Below are 17,216 nucleotides of genomic sequence, written 5' to 3' on the forward strand. Positions count from 1 at the left end.
GGCCTCCTTCTCCACCATCTCCATTCGCTTCAGCTCCAGGTCATGCTTGAGCTTGCACTCCTCAGCTTCCAGCTGCAGCTGGTATTTGCACAAGTCCCACTCAGAGGATGGCCCCTCGGGTTCTGCCTGCACGTGCAGAGGTGATCTTGCAGGCGGTCATCATCACACAGGATCTTAATCAGGTCTTCTCTCTTCTGCTCCTTCCTCTCTCTTTCATCACCTCTTTCAAGTTGACCACAGTCATGTGGTCATACTCGTCAGTCACCCCAGCTATCTATGCTGCCCACTTGACCCAATGCCAAACGAGAGATTGTTTGCTCAAGGGTTTCCAGTGACTCTGTTCCCTTCCCCAAGTGATGCCTTCAAGACAGCAGGTTGTCGGATCCCACAGCTACCATCACACGTGGTGGGCCAGTGGCTACTGCTCCTGCGTTGAGCCACCCACCTCACTGAGCCTGACCACCTTCCAGGCTCTAAGTGCCTCCCTGGGGGCACCTCACGTCCAGGCACCCCCACTCCTGGACCACACCTGCAAGGCTGGGGGAAAGGAAGGCACCGTTCTCGATCTGGACTGATCTTGGCCCTATGCCCAATGGGAAACAAAGGCCTAGTAGCTTTTGAGGGTATTTGATCCACTGCAAGAACTTGGGGTGCTTCCCTGTCTGAAGCAGAAATAGAGGTCCCCCTTACTCAGCCAAACCAAGGGGATCCCAAGGCATAAACTACACCCTCTCCCAACAAGTCTCCCATGCTCCCATAAACTACACCCTCTCCCAACAAGTCTCCCATGCTAGGAGAAATGTATTAGTTACAAGGAGTAGGTTTGCAATATGGCACAGGATTGAGCAATATCAGAGAAATCCCTTCCAGCAAATGGTGGCATGGTAGCCTTTGATCACGCATCTGAGTTAATGCAGGCTATCTATTTAGTTAGTGGGGCTGTGCAAAATTTTGCTGGGTTTTTCATTTCAAAGCTGTTTCAATGCATTTCGAACTCAAAACAGTGAAATTGAAACAAAACAAAAGGATTTGAAACAGCTTTGAAATGAAACAAGGGCACTCAGAACATTTTGAAAGTGTCAAAATATTTTAAGTTTCGAAGCTGGGCTTATTTGAGTTCAGCACCAGTCACAGGTGACAGGGCAGCCTCCTTTCATCCAGCTCACAGGTCTGGGGCTCGCATCCCTGGAAGGAGTCCAGCACAGCCTGGCAGCCTTCCCCGGGGTACAGGCTGCACCCAGCATTGGAGATAAATGCTGCTGCTGCCTGTCCCAGGCAGCAGCTGCAGCCTCCCCTCATCCAGCACACATACGGGAGCTTGGTCCCCCAAGAGTAGTGTGGCACAGGCCAGCAGTCCTCCCGGGGTGCAAGCCCCTGGATTTCTGCTGGGCATGGAGTGTACCCGGCACCAGAGAGAACTGCTGCTGCCTCCTGTTCCAGGCAGCAGCTGCAGCCTCCCCTCATCTGATACACTGATCTGGGCGCTCACACCCCTGGCAGGGCTGCTGGGCTGTGCCAGACTCCTCCCAGGTATGCAAACCCCTAGATCTGTGAGCGGGATAAGATGAGGCTGCTGCTGCTGTCGGAGACCAGCGCTGAGGCCAAGTAAGCCCTGTTTCAAAATTCAAAACCGGTTCAAGCTTTTGAAATGTTACAAGTGCCCTTAGTTCATTTTGACTCCTTTAGTTGTGTTTCAATTTCACTGTTTTGAGCTTGAAACATTTTTAAACAACTTTGAAATGAAACAGCTGGCAAAATTTTGCACAGCCTCACTAGCTAAATAGATAGCCAGCATTTACTCACATGTGTGATCAAAGGCTACCATGCCACCATTTGCACAAAGGGACTTCTCTGATATTGCTCTATCCTGTGCCATATTCCTAACCTACTTCTTGTAACCAATACATTTCTCCTGTGTACCTAGCAAGGGAGACTCATTGGGAGAGGGTGTAGATTATGCCTTGGGATCCCCTTGGTTCGGCTGAGTAAGGGAAACCACTATTTCTGCTTCAGACAGAGAAGCACCCCAAGTTCTTGCAGTGGATCAAATACCATCAAGGACTACTAGGCCTGTGTTGCCCATGGGGCATAGTGCCAAGATCAGACCAGATCATGGTTGGTGGCTTCATTACCCCCAGAGAAGCACTTGGAGCCTGGAAGGTGGTTGGGCGCAGTGAGACACATGGCTCAATGCAGGAGCACCCTCTACTGGCCCACCACGTGTGATGGTAGTGGTGGGTTCTGACAACCTGCTGTCTTGAAGGCATCATTTGGGGAAGGGAACAGAGTCACTGGAAACCCTTGAGCAAACAATCTCTCATTTGGCACTTGGTCAAGCGGACAGTGTAGATAGCTGGGGTGACTGACGAGTATGACCACATGACTGTGGTCAACTTGAAAGTGGTGATGAAAGAGAGAAGGAGGAGCAGAAGAAAGAAGACCTGATTAAGATCCTGTGCAATGATGACCAGGCTGCAAGATCACCTCCTTGAGTCCATCCAGACCCTGAGGGGCCATCCTCTGAGTGGGACTTGTGCAAATACCAGCTGCAGCTGGAAGTTGAGGAGCACAACCTCAAGCATGACCTGGAGCTGAGGCAGATGCAGATGGTGGACAAGGAGGCCCAGTACCAGCACAAGGAGGCCCAGCGCCAGCGCGATCATGAAGCTGAAGAGGCCGGGCTCAAGTGCGAACATGATCTCTTAGGAGTCCAGCACAGCCCAGTAGCCCTCCCAGATCTGTGCCCTGGATGAGAGGAGGCTGCAACAGGGAGCACAGAAGAGAACATAGTCTGACAATAGTCAGAGGGATGGACAAGCCTGGGGATCCTCTCCACAACATCTTGGATGCGGGCAGCAGGGAGACAGCAGACCTCTCGGGATAAGTGGTCCAGATGGCAGATAGGTCTTTCCGTGCCCCTCAGGAGAGAGTCCCCATCCCCACCCGGTGTGTCCTCCTCGGGGTGGGAATGCTTACTTCCTGAACACTTATCTCCTCCTCTGGCGTCTCTGTGGGAGTCTCCTCCTGCATAGTGCGGGGACCTAGCTGATGTGCCGTGCCGGGGAGGAGTGGCCCCAGCTCTGCATGCTCTGGACCTGGAGACAACTGTTTTCCAGGTGGCTGCAGGGGGTCTTTGTTGCCAGTCTTCTCTGTGGCCACCTCCTCCCCCTTCTCCTGCACATCCTTCCTCTCTGCGCCGTTTCCCTGGAGTAGGGCCCAGCGGTAGTTGTCAGTGTAGCCTTCATGGGCCCTGATGTGCGTAGCTGGCGTAGCTCCTGCTCAGGCTCCCGCACTCGGCGCTCCAGGGGCTCCACCAAGGAGCACATCCCACACGTGGGGGAGCACCTGTGCTCGGGGTCAGCAGCCGCTGCCACCCCAGGCAGCCCCTGTAGTCCAGGGCCAGGGCTGCACACTCTGTCTGTGTGGGGTCTCTGTGCGGGGAAGCTGAAGCTGACGGGCACGGCGAGTCACTGCCACGGCTGTGAGCTACGTCTCATACTTACCTGGTCTCAGCAGCTGCTCTTCAGGCCTCTGGGCTCAGGCCGCTTGCTCGGACCAGCCCTCTGGGCGCCTTCTGCGCGCCCCTCTGCACGAACTCCCGTGCAAACCGCTGCTCCCTAGTTGGGCTGCGCCTGCTTGTGCGCTCTGTTCGCAGGGCTCCCGGGGGGCTCAGCTAAGGAGGGACCTGGGCGGGGGGGTTTCCCTCCCGGGCTCCACTCAGCCGACATGTCCTGCCCGGCACGGCCCCACACGCACACATGCACACACAATCTCGCACACATGCTCACACTTCCTCAGCCCCCTACAAGCTCCCCTGTGCTCACTCACCCTCTCTCTCAGCCCAGCTCCTACCTCCTGGCTCTTCACTGGGAGGTCTGGGTCTTTGGCTCCCAGGAACACAATGGGCATGAACCCACGTGTCTCCCCCGGGAAGCAGACCCAAGAACAAATTTGACTAATGTAGGCCACTGGATGTTCCCCCACCTCCTGTGTCTGGGACAGCACCGCACCTAACGCCACGTTGGAGGTATCCGTCTGCCATATAAATGGCTTGTTGAAGTCCGGTGTACACCCCTGGCTGGGTGCATAGAGCATTTTTAACTGAAAAATGCCTGCTCCATCTCAGGTGTCCAGCTCCCTGCTCCCTCCCAGCCCTCCCAGCATCCCTCACTCCTGAACTCCCCCAGCCCTGCCCGTGCCCCCCACTTCCAACCCACAGCCCCTTTCCCACCCTCCAGCCCCGCTGGTGCTCCTCATTCCCAACCCACAGCTCCCTGCTCCCCCCGGTAACCCTAGATAGGGGGGCATCGGCAGAGGGGCGGGGGGCAGAGGGTGTCTGCAGGGGGGTGGCGGTGGGGGGGCAGGTGCAATCCATGGGGGGTTGGGTGGGGAATGGGTTGGCACAATTTGTGGGAGGATGCGGGCTAAGCACAATCCATGGGAGGGTTTATGGGGATGCAGGATGTGCAGGGGATTTCTGGGGTCTGGGAAGGTTTGGCAGGATCAGGTTTTTAGCCCCCAGCCTGTGTCAGTTCCAGTTTTCGTCTAAACATGGCAACAGCACGGACGTGCACCCGGACAGTGTCTGCAGAATGGCTGTACAACCTCCATTCCTGAGATGACAAAATGTATATAGTTAAAACGTTTATGTTCCTATTATTTAAGACAATTAAATATTTATTAGTTAAAAAGTCCTGGTAAAGGTCATCTTTTTAAACAGTTGTACCCTCCTGAACAAGATGTCTTTTCAAAAGGCAGAATGCTTCTTCGATTCAACATTTATTAATATTTTACTGAAATTATGATAACATTACGAATTAGCTGGTGTTTTTCTACGTGCCTGGCCCTGGGATGCTCAAGCAGCCGTCAGGTATTCAGATATCCCTCGGGAAAGTGAAAATAATTGCTAGGAAAGCAGACAGTTAGCTCTTGAATGACTCTGGCATCAGGACCCCAACCCGCTGCTCAGAAAACTGTAGTAGGAAATGAAGAAAATAGAGAACCGTTTTTACAATTTGTTCCTAATCAGATTTGTCACAGATAACACTTGGTACTGGGGAAACAAGTCCAGCAGAAAGTGGGCATGGAGAACGAGCAGCCTACTTGTGAGACTCTTCAGAGAAACAAATACCCAGCGATTTCCAATTCGAGTTTTCTCCAAAATTCTTTGGACCATTACGGAGGATATAGATATAGCTACAGATACAGATATAGATATACTCAAGGTTGAGTAGGGAAGGGACTCCCAGCAGGAATACAGCTTTACAAAGTAAGACCTAGTTTGGAATGAGTAAAATCGTCACCTTCCCTTTCTTCTGTCCCCACCACATCATGTCCCTTTCTCATCTATGAAGTGTCTGGAGTCCCACCACTCACACAGGTTTCTAACCTGTGTACAGGACCTCCACCTGACACAGGAGGTACATGGTCCCACTAGGGGGAATGCCATACTGGATCTGGTATTGGCAACGGGGGATGACATGGTAGGGGACCTACAGATCGGTAGCCATCTGGGGGACAGTGATCACCTAATAACAGAATTCACCATAAGACGTCGAGTGGGTAAGGTAACTAGTAGGGTGAAAGTACTAGACTTTAGGAAAGCTGATTTAAGTGAACTCAGGCAATTAGTCAAGGACGCACTGCAGAGTAGTTTTGAAATGATGGGAGCCCAAGACGTGTGGCTGTGCCTTGAGGAAACGATCCTTTGGGCACAAAGCGAGACAATCCCCATGCGGGGTAAAAGAGGGAAAGGGGCCAGGAGGCTTCCTTGGCTGACCGCAGAAATCCAGGGCAGCCTAAGGGCCAAAAGGGGAGCACATAAAAAGTGGAAACAGGGAGAGATCACCAAAGACAAATATACCTCCTCTGCTCGTGCTTGTAGGGAGGCAGTTAGATGGGCCAAAGCTACCATGGAGCTGAGGATGGCATCCCAAGTAAAGGACAAGACATTCTTCTTTAGATATATAGGGAGTAAAAGGAAGGCCCAGGGAGGAATAGGACCCCTGCTAAATGGGCAGAAGCAATTGGTGACGGACAGGGGGGACAAGGCTGAACTCCTCAACGAGTTCTTTGCCTCAGTGTTCCTAAGCGAGGGGCAGGACAAGTCTCTCACTGGGGTTGTAGAGAGGCAGCAGCAAGGCGCCAGACTGCCATGCGTAGACCCTGAGATGGTGCAGAGTCACTTGGAACAACTGGATGCCTTTAAGTCAGCAGGCCCGGATGAGATCCATCCGAGGGCGCTGAAGGCACTGGCCGACATCATTGCAGAGCCACTGGCGGGAATATTTGAACGCTCGTGGCGCACGGGCCAAGTCCCGGAGGACTGGAAAAGGGCCAATGTGGTCCCCATTTTCAAGAAGGGGAGGAAGGAGGACCTGGGCAACTATAGGCCAGTCAGTCTCACCTCCATCCTTGGCAAAGTCTTTGACAAAATTATCAAGGCTCACATATGCGAGAGCCCGGCAGGACAAATTATGCTGAGGGGAAACCAGCACGGGTTCATGGCAGGCAGATGGCGGCCGAGGTCCCTGCCCTTAGGTGCCTCTACTGTCCCCACAGCACCGACTCCCCTCCCCCACAGCACCCACAGGGGACACGGCTCCCCCACTGCCCCCCAGCCCCACCACACTGTTCTGCGCTTGGCCCCGGGCCCCACAGCCCCACCCACGGCCAGGCGGTGTTGTCCTGAGCGTGTCCCAACAGCCCAGACACCAGTGGGGCCTCCCGCCCAGCACCTCTCCATTCCCACCCGCAGCCCCTGCCCCCCAGCCCTCTGCAATCCAAATAGGTCGGCAAAGGGGTTATTTACATTACTTTGGGCAGCTGAAGGTTTGTAGCAAATGTGCGAGGGGAGGGCAGGGCAAGGCATATAGCATCTTTTTCCCAGCACACGATTTATCTTCGCTGCGGGGAAAAGAAGCAGAGCAGGGGCTGTGAGCATGAGGAAAGTCACTTGTGGGGCAGGTGGGGAAGAGGGGCACATACAGAAAAAGTGCCACTTTTCCTATGTGAAGAAAGTGAGACCACAAGAAGAAAGGGAGGAGAAGGGTACGCAAAAAGGGGGGAAGATGTGCTGAGTGTTATGGAGGGGAGCATGGGGGAAATGGAGACAGAGGGGGAGGAAGAACAAGATGGGGGGGGGATGTGTTAGAAATGGCATTGGGGATTGAACTTGTTCCAACAAGCTTTCTTCTCCCACAAGTATCAGAAGAAAGGTTGGAGACGGAGAGAAACAAAATGGAGGATGGGGGAACAAAGATGGCTGCCGGGAGAACATGGAGGAAGAAGGGGGTGGGAAAAAGAAACAAACAGAAGAGCATTTGGAAATACCCTCGGGGCAAGGGGAAACTATGAATGCAAAGGATGGGAGAGAACAGAAAAAGTTAAAAGGGAGGGCTCCCTAAAGAATTGTGTGTCAAATTCTGGGACTGGGTGGGTAAGACTTAGTTGGGGTTTTCAAGAATTCATGGAACGGGATGGGTGGGAGATAGTTTTGCAGAAGGGTGGTGATTCTACTATACAAGAAAGGGGATAGAGAAAAGAAGTTACAAAATTGGAGACCTACCACACTCTTGAATGTAGACTACAAGCTACACACATAAATACTGGCAGCATGGATGGCTGAGGTTTTAAAGCAGGTGGTTGGGGAACACGAGTCGTGTGTGGTAGAGGGAAGGAAAATCGTACAGATGCACTGAGTTTTGAGGGATGTGTCCGGACATGGGAGGGTAAGGAAATGGAATTTGGTGGTGGGGAATTTAGATTTAGAAAAGGCATACGATAGGGTGAATCATGGGTTTTTGTTTAGGGTTTTAGAGGGGATGGGTTTTACAACAGTTTGTGGGATGGATACAGGCAGTATATGCTGGGTGGGGCATTTAGTTGGGTTCGGGTAAAGGGTTTTTTTGGAGGTCATTTTCAAATTGGATCAGAGGCCAGACAAGGGTTCCCCTGGTCTTTGATCTTATGTGTGTGCGGCATAGAGACACTGGCATGCAGGATTTGGGGGGGATAAGGGCATTCACGGGGTACAGACTCCATGGTGGGGGGGGGGAAGCACGGTGCTTACTCTCTATGGATGATATTACAATACTAGTCAGGGATAGACTGTCATTGGGAAAAGTTTTGGGGCACACTGAGGAATATGGGGAAGCATCTGGAGCTAAAGTGAATGAGGGAAAAAGTATTTTGTGGGCAATTGGGCAATGGGAGGGGCTTGAGGGGTATGGGTTTCAAGTGGTAAAGGAGAATTTGAAAGTGCTAGGGGTGACATTTGACTTGACTGGGACAGGAGAAAGGGCATGGGAAGAGATAGGGTCAAAGGTGAAGCAGGTATTGCGGTTATGGGGAACAAGGGGGCTTTCCCTGGGAGGGAGGGTAGAGTTGTTAAAGAGGCTTTACTACCAGTGATATTATTTACAGGGATGGTGTATCCGCCATCCTGGCTTCAGGCAAGGAAAATTCAGACTGAGTTCTGCGTTTTCTTCTAGAGAGGAAAGAACGAGCATGATGGAAGGGGAGAATTATATAAGGCGAAGGAATCGTGGGGGTGGAACTTTCCCCAAAGTGGAGGTTTTCATTTCTGGACACACAGTGGCAGCCATGGGGAGAGGGGGGCAAGGAGGAAAGGGAGTGGCAGGGAAATTTTGTAAATATTCATAGGGTGGAGAGTGTTGAGGAAGCTAGGGGTTTTTGGGACCTGGTGGATGGAGTTGTGATCTGAAAAGCCATCACTCCATTATGCACAGTTGGGGGCCTTTGTTAGAAGAGAAGGGATTGGAAGTTTTGGGGGCAGGTGGGATACAAGGGCCAAAGAATATATTTAAGCTAATTGGGGGAAGGGGTGGTTTAACAGATGGGGGAGACTTATCACGGGAGCAGGTATGAGAGGTGTGGAAAGGGGGTATAGATAAAAGATGGAAGGCAGAACACAGGGAGTTTGAGTTTCTGAGGAGGTTATTGATGGGGAGGGAAATTCAATATAGGTGGGGTTTGGTGAGGTCAGGGAAATGCCCAAGGGAATTATGTAATCAAGAGGAGTTGGCACACCATATTTTCTGGGAAAGTTTGTGCGCCCAAAAGGTGTGGGGAAGAGTTGGGACATTTTTGTGGGGGAGTGGCTGGGGGAGAGGCGTGTCATACAAGGTTATGTATGGATTGGTGGCGAAAGGGGAGAAAGAATGGGAACAGAGGGTGTTCTTCATGGGGATTTGGGTGGCAATTTGGAAGGTGAGGCGGCTATTAGTTTTGAGGGGTTTATTTTACACTGTCCAGGAACGTTTGCAGTTGGCATACCATGAAATGAAAGGGTACATAGGAGGGCAGGGATTGGGAAATGGTGAGTTGGAAGGGGTTGTTTTATCCCACGGGGGTGGGGTAAAGAATGTATGGTGGGGGGTCAGGGGGGAAGGAGAAGTGTTTTAATAGGAGGGAAAAGACATGTAAAGAGAAGCCTGAACGTGTCTAAATTGGGGTTTTTTGTTTTGTTTTTTTTAAAACAAAGAGTGGGCTTCTCATGCTATCACTTTCGAGTTAGTTTACCGTTTCTCTGGTTAAAGGCTCGATGAGATGGCTAGGTAGAGGATAGCGTAAAAGTTAGTTGTGGAGAAGAAATGGATTCTCATGTAGTTAGTGTTTTCTGCATTTTATGGTTTTGTTGGGGTGTTTTATGCATTACTAACACAAAAAAGAAAAATATCCATTCTTACCAGCTTAAAAATTGCTGGAAAGACCAAGAACCACTTCTTCTTTCCCCGCACTGGGCCTGGTATTGCATCTCCTCCAGGACCAGCACCAACCCAGTCCAGCAGACTGCCATAACAACAGCCGTAAAAAAAAAAAATGTGAGTCAACTAGCAGCTTGTTTTTCTTTCCTCTGGTGCAGTGTGGGTTCTTGTCAGTGCTGACGGGCTAGGGAAGGCAGTGCCACCAATACATCCAAAAGAGTGCTGGTTGCACAAGCGACAGCACTGCTCAGCTGAGTAGCTGAAGGGTCTTACGGTTCACCAGAACAGATTATGCGAAAACCCTGACTTGGGCTAGTAGCCAAAGGCCTGGCATCGCCCCTTGGTCAGAGTAGGTGAACGCCTGTACTTTGAGGACAGAACATGGATAAACACCCCCAGGACCCTAGGAAGCCCTGATCCACTGACAAGTACACTTGAGGCACATCAGGAGACCCCCAGCTGGGACAGACCACCGACTAAGGGGAATGGAGGACCCTCACACGGGGGTGAGCCAGTGAACGCGAGTTGGCAATGAACCCCAATGCACCCCCTGCAATGTTGGGACCCTGACAGATGGTGGTGGACCCCCAGCCAGCGGCAGACTCCGGGAGGAAGAGAGACTCTTAGAGCCAGGAATCCTGGATGACAAGAGCCACCTCCAGGCAGAGGACCCCAGATCCCAAAGTCCCCCAGATGACAGTGGAGCACCCCGAGTGATGGCAGATCCCTCTGGACCACCACAGCCCCTCAGCGATGACAGCAGGCCCTAAGTGGCAATGGCCCCTAGACCACTGTGGTCCTAAACACCCCCCCCCCCCCCACCGAGGGCCTCCCCACCATGGTGGGGGAGCTCTGGACCCCCCGCCACCAGACTCTCCGATGGATGACCCAGGCAAAAGTGCAGACGTGGCAGTGCTCACGTTCCTTCCCTTTCCCTCCCTGAAAAGCTGCTATGCCCAACCTGCCATCACACAGTGACCTGCACAAGCACCTCTGGCACTTCCACCAGCTGCACCTAGCATTCTATTATGCCCTCTGCGGCACTGAAGCTCTTGAAGAACCACCAGAAAGGATGCAGAGGCCATGGAGCCAAGAGGAGACCCGGCATGCTGGCGAGGTCCATTGCCCCGGCCTGTCAGACCCAGGCCATGGTGCGAAGACCCAGACTGGCCACCCCACTGACAACCCCACTGGACCAGGACTCCGGGGCCCCCAGTGGAGAGATCTGTCCCAACAATGCCATGACGCAGGTCTATGGCCAGGGATCCCTGACTGGACGCAATGCCCCAACCACACAGCCCTCCTCCTCGACACCTGGGGCCACCCAATGCCCCTGATCTGCTGAGGATCCCAGGGCAATCTGGAGGAAAAGCCACTGGGATCCTCCCAGCTCCTGAGCATGCCAGGATCTCCAGGTGTAGAGCCCACCCATCAGCAAAGGATGCCCACCTCATGGTAAACCCTCTGGCTGGTGGAGCTCTCCCAGACCCCCACCTTCAAGGCCTTGGTGGCCCACCTCACAGAGGAGCTCTCAGCGGGTGCTTGGCCTGGCCAACCCTGCGGGGGCAACAACAACAAAACTACAGACCACAGCCACAGATGCAACCCAGGTGCCAGCCTTCCAGATCCAGAAGCTGTACCAGGCCAACTGTCCCAAGGCAGTGAGAACAATCCTGGAGGGATCCTCAGCTTTCTGCCCAGTCCCCCAGGAAACTGTTTAATTATTTCAGCAGGGTCTTCAACCCCCCAGCAGAAGCCGCTGCCCCACACCCTGCAACTGCTGGAGCATTGACCACTGGCCCCCCAGCAGAAAGGTTCCTGTGGCATGAAGGTGTCCTTGAAGTGGAAACCCACCTCAAGAGGACCAGGGACACTGCCCCTGGCAGGGACAGTATCAAGTATAGTCTTCCCAAAAAACATGACTCAGGCTGCCTTGTTCTTTCTTTCTTTTTAACAGGTGCAGAGAATCCTGGCACACACCCACCACCTAGAACAGGGATATCATGGTCCTCATCCACAATAGGGGAGACCTGACTGACCTGGACAACTGGAAACCCATCGCCCTGTGCTCCACCATCACCAAGCTGTACGCCAGCTGCCTGGTGGCCTGCTTCACAGACTAGGCAGTGACTGGTGGGGCCAGCAGTTGGAGGCAGAAGGGCTTCATGTCAATGGAGGGCTGCTACAAACATAACTTCACCCTCCAGGTAGCTTTAGGCAAGGCCTGGAGGACCAGGAACCAGTGCATGGTGGCATGGCTGGACATCTCCAACGTCTTTGGCTCCATGCCCCAACACCACAACTTCGGCACCCTCCATGAGCTGGGCCTACCAGACAGCCTCATCCACCTGGGGTGAGAGCTCTACCATGGATACACCATGACTGTCCACGCCACTGATGGAGAGACTGTAGAGACCGCCCCCCGGATGGGGATGAGACAGGGATGCCCCCTCAGCCCCATCATCTTCAGCTTAGCCATGGAACTACTCCTTCGAGCCATGGTAGGCAGCCCCAGCAGGCTCCACCTGTACAGCCAGAAGTTAAGCATCCTGGCCTACACTGAGGACCTCGTTCTCCTCGCCCCTGATGCCACCCAGCTGCAGCAGATGCCGGACACGACATCTGAGGCAGCCAGGTGGATGGACCCGCGCTTCAGTGTTGCCACATGCTCCTCTCTGCACACCGATGGCCAGCAGAAGAGCTGCGTCCTGGACTGCACCCTCACGATCCAGGGCCAGGCAATGAGGCACCTGCGCGACGGCGAGGCCTACTGCCACCTGGGGATGCCCACCGGCCACCAGGCAGATGCCAAGCAGATGCCAGAAGAGGCCATCAAAGGGATCATGCAGGATGCCCACAAGCTGGACTTGAGCCTGCTGGCCCCCTGGCAGAAGATAGACGCGGTGAAAACCTTCCACATCCCCCACTTCGAGTTCATCCTGAGATGCTCAGCGGTCCTCAAGACCCCGCTCAAGAAGGCGGACGCCAAGATCCGGCCGCTACTCAAGCGGTGGCTGCACCTGCCACTAAGGGCCAGCAATGAGGTCCTGCACATCCCCTACTGGCAGGGAGGTGCCAACATACCCAGCATGGGAGACCCCACGGTATGTACCATCGCTGCCAGTGCCCTGGAGGAGACCGCCCACAAGAGGATCAGGAGGCAGCCCACTGGACGTGACTTGGCCACCTTCCTCAGCAGCTCGCTGGAGTGGGTGTTGCGGGACATGTTAAAATACGTGTGGGGGAAAGGGGGTAGTGATGGGGAGCACGGATTTGGAGAATGCATATGACAGTGTGGCGCACAGTTTTGTGTTTGGAGTTTTGGAAAGAATGGGGTTTCCAGGGAAGTTTGTAGGGTGGGCGAGAGCACTGTATGGGAGGACACGGAGTAGGGTGTTGAAGGGGTTTTTGGGGGAAAGAGTTTAGGATGGAGAGAGGGGTGCATCAGGGGTGCCCCTTGTCTCCAGGGTTGTTTGTCTGTGGGATGGAGCCGCTGGCACAGTGGGTTAGAAGGGAGAAAAGGGTGAGGGGGATAGCGGTGCCAGGGGGAGGGGAGCTAAGGGTGACATTGTATATGGACGACGTCACATTTGTGGCTTGGGATGAGGGATCGGTGAGGCGGGTAGTAGACAGGATTAGGGAGCATGGGGAGGCAGCGGGATCCCAGGTAAATAGCGGAAGAGGAAAATGTTAGCGGTAGAGGAGCGGAGGGGTTTGGGGGATAAAGGGCAGAAGGTGGAGCGGGGGGGGATAAAAGTTTTGGGGGTGCACATGGATGTGGAGGGGAAAGGGGAACAGGCGTGGGAGCAGGTCAGAGGGAGGGTGAAGAGAGAATTAGGGCTATGGGCAGGGATGTATCTGAGGAGGTTGGGATTACACAGGGGGCGGGGCGGGGAAGTGGACGGGTTTGTGGGCAGAAAAGCCCTGCGAGGTGGTATGTATGGGGGGTGGAACTTTTTGAGGGCAAAGGGGTTGGCCAGATTAGGTTGTGAGGGGTTGGGGGAGGCAAAGAGGATGTTGAGGGAGAGCAGGGTAAAGGACGGGATGACGGATATTGGGGAGTTGTCATGGGCACAGGTGGGGAGGGTGTGGACAGGAGAGCACGAAGATTTTGCATGGCGGGTGTTGAGGAAGATACTACCAGTAAGGCCAGAGCAAAGCAGATGAGGCTTAATTCGCTAGGCGAAGTGCCCGAGGAAAATATGCACAGGGGTAGAAGTGATAGATCACGTGGTGTGGGAGTGCCAGTTTGCACAGAGGGTGTGGCAGCAAGTAGATAGGTTTTGTAAAGCAGCTGGGGGGGGGGGGGAAAGAGAGTGTGTTACTTTTGAAGGTGCAATGTCTGGGTTGCTAAGTCACAGGGAGAAGGAGCGGGAGAAGAGTTCTGTTGTCATGTACACGGGTGCGGTGTGGAAAGGGAGGTGTTTATTAGTGCAGAAGGGTTTATATTTTACATCAAGGGAATGCGGTCAGTTGATGTATGCAGAGTTGCGATATTACAAAAATAAAGAGAAAAAGAAATGGAAAGGAATCGATTGGAGGAGGTTGACTAAGAGGGAGGAGAGGGAAGCAAATGGAGAAATGTTTAATGGGAATGAAGCGGAGATTTCGGAGTATAAAGGTTTTGGAACTATGTATTTTTAGATGTAATAGAGACTGAGTGTAAATGTTAAAAAAGCAGAAGTAAGGGGGAAAAAAGGGGCGGGAATGCACTAATAGCAGTTTCTTTTTTGTGGGGGAGGGGAAAAGAGACAGTAATAGATGTGAAATGTTTAGAATAGATGTAAAAGGGGAAAACTGCTCGAGTTTGTAAAATGGATTGCATGATAGTTTGTGATTTCTGTTTGGGCTTTGTGTTTTATACGTTTTTGATACTTTATTAACAAAGTAAAGTATTCTTACTGAAAGAAGGCTTTGAAGGAGCGACTCTGCTCACAAGAACAGAGTTTATGGAGAAGTTATTGCTTAAAGATATTGGGCTGAATCCTAGAGATTTAAGCATTGGGATTGTTCATGAAAATTCTGATGTTTGGGGGTTAACTTTTTGGAAAGAAAAGCCAAAGAGGAGTTCTGGGAGAGACAAGGGCAACTTACAAAAGAAGTGAAATGGAAAGGATTGCGGTTTGAAACAGGAGAGAGTACTGTTTCTGAGAACGTTTAACCATGAATTAGAAAGAGAGGATGTAGAAAGATGCTTGGGGGCCAAGTGCAAAGGGTGAGGTATTTTTCCATAACTCTTTCCACCCACAAGATCTGGACAGGGTCCTGGAGAGCAAAAGTAATATTAATGGAGGACCCCAATTTTGGAGGAGTAAGACACACAGCATCAAACTTCTACCTAGGGCCCCATACAGGCTACGCAAACTATGTTGGGCAGCCACAGTTATGCAGTAGATGTGGGAAAGGAGGGCACATTGCGGCTTTCTGTGCACAAACGAGGCGTTTCAAATGTGGGGAGATGGGACACAGGGCAAACGAGCGCAAGGAACAGATGAAGTGTAACACATGTGGGGAAGAGGGGCACACATAGAGAGAGTGCCTGTATTCTTATGCGAACAAGGCAAAAAACCAAGAGAGAAGGAAAGAGAAGCTCAAGAGGGCAAGATGGAGGCAGATAATGAGTCAGGGATATCTGCTAATGAGGTCTCAGAGCACAGGGAAGCATCTGTGTGTGGGGAAAGAGGCAGGGGAGGGGCTGGAGCTGGCAATGGGGTTAGAAATGCTGGAAGAGCTAGAGAGACTGGCCACCTCCACGGTTGAAAATCGTGGTCGAGAGGGAGCCTGAGGGCAGGAAAGAAGGAGGAAAGCAGGCAGGGACACAACCAGCTTCGAAGAGTGACGAGCCCTGCTCAAGAGGGAGTCAGGGGATCCCGCTGGGGCAGGCAGCGAGTGGGACAGAGAAGCCAAAGAGAGAAAAGAAAGGGGCAAAGGGAGGGAAAACAAAACAGGGATGGGAAGAGGATGAAGAGGAAAGGGGTGGGAGACAAGGCGGGGGGAGGAAACACCCAGGAGAACCCGCAGCAGGGGAACAGAGCCTGGAAGGGAGGGGGAAGGGAGCAAAGGAGCAGAGGGTTATTTGAGCCTGGCGGCAATCGTTAACATAGCTCACATGACGGGCATGAGGGAGACGAGGTCACTGGGTGGAAGGGCAGGGCAGGGCAGGGAAGGGGGCATAAGGGAAAGGTCATCCATGAGTAAGGAGATGAGGAAAACACGAAGAATAATATTGTGGAAGGTAAGGAGTTGGTTGAGGAAGCAGAGATGGGAGAGGATTAAAAAGATACTAGAAACAACAGAAGCAGAAGTGCTGTGTGTGCAGGAGTGTGGGATAGGGTGGGGAAGAGAGTGGAGCTGGTTAAGAAAGCAGTGGCAGTGGGGACCTTCCTGGTGGGCGGGAGCAGGAGGGGACCAAAACCTGGGGGTGGGAATTTTGATTGGGGAAGGACAAGTGCTGCTAAGAGTTTAAACCATGCAAGTGCTGGTGTAGGGGCAGGTACAGAAGATGGTGCTGGAGTGGGAAGGGGAGACAGTCACCATCTGGAACCTGTCACCCCCGGTGCATACATGAGAGAGGATGGGCTTGTTTAAGAAACTGGGAGTGTGTTGTGGGGGAGGGGGACAGAGTTGTGGTGGGGGATTTCAACTGCATCAGAGAAAAAGGGGACAGGGTAGGGGAAGAACATGAGGGAGAACTGGATGGGACAGGGAGATTGCTAGGGAGATGGGCACAGGAAGAAGGACTGAAAGATATTTGGAAAGGGGAGGCTGTCTGTACAAGGATGGGGCCAGGGAGGAGGAAAAGATCAGGGATAGATTTTGTGTTTATGTCAGAAGGATTGAGGGTGCAAAAGGAGATAAGGGAAGTGGGAATGTCGGATCATAACATCTTAGGAGTGGAGATCGGACGAGGGGAAGCGGGGAAGGGGGTATGGAAATTGATTTTGAAAGACCTAGAAGATGGAGAGAGATGCAGGGAATTCGTGGAAGAATATAAGGGATGGAGAACATTGAAAAAGTATTTTGAAACAAAGTGGGAGTGGTGGGTAATGGTGAAGGAAAGGATCAAAGAATGGTTTAGGAAGCAAGGGGGGGGGAAGAGCAAAGCAGAGAAAGCACAGTTTGATACAGAAGCAGCAAGGAGTACAAGGATTAGTAAAGGAAGCAGAAGCAGGAAAAGATGTAAAAGAGGAACTGGGGATGGCATGGAGGAAGGTGGAAGAGTGGTTTGAACAGAGAGGAAGGGAAAGAATATTTTTGGCACAGGCACCGTGGGTGCAGAAAGGAGAGGAGTGGAGTGGATGTTTTGTAGAGAGGGTTCAGAATGGGAAGAAAGAAATGAAGGAAATAGTTATGGAAGGGGGGCAGGTCGTAAAGGAGCAGAAGCAGATCTTTTAAAAGAAGTAACAAGGTTCTATAAGGACCTCCATAGTAAAAGGGAAAAAAGAGGAAGAAGAGATGGCAGAAGGGGAAGAAATACAGCAAATGAAG

The sequence above is a fragment of the Alligator mississippiensis genome, chromosome 1, assembly GCF_030867095.1.
Source record: "Alligator mississippiensis isolate rAllMis1 chromosome 1, rAllMis1, whole genome shotgun sequence".
In the NCBI taxonomy this organism is placed as follows: Eukaryota; Metazoa; Chordata; order Crocodylia; family Alligatoridae; genus Alligator; species Alligator mississippiensis.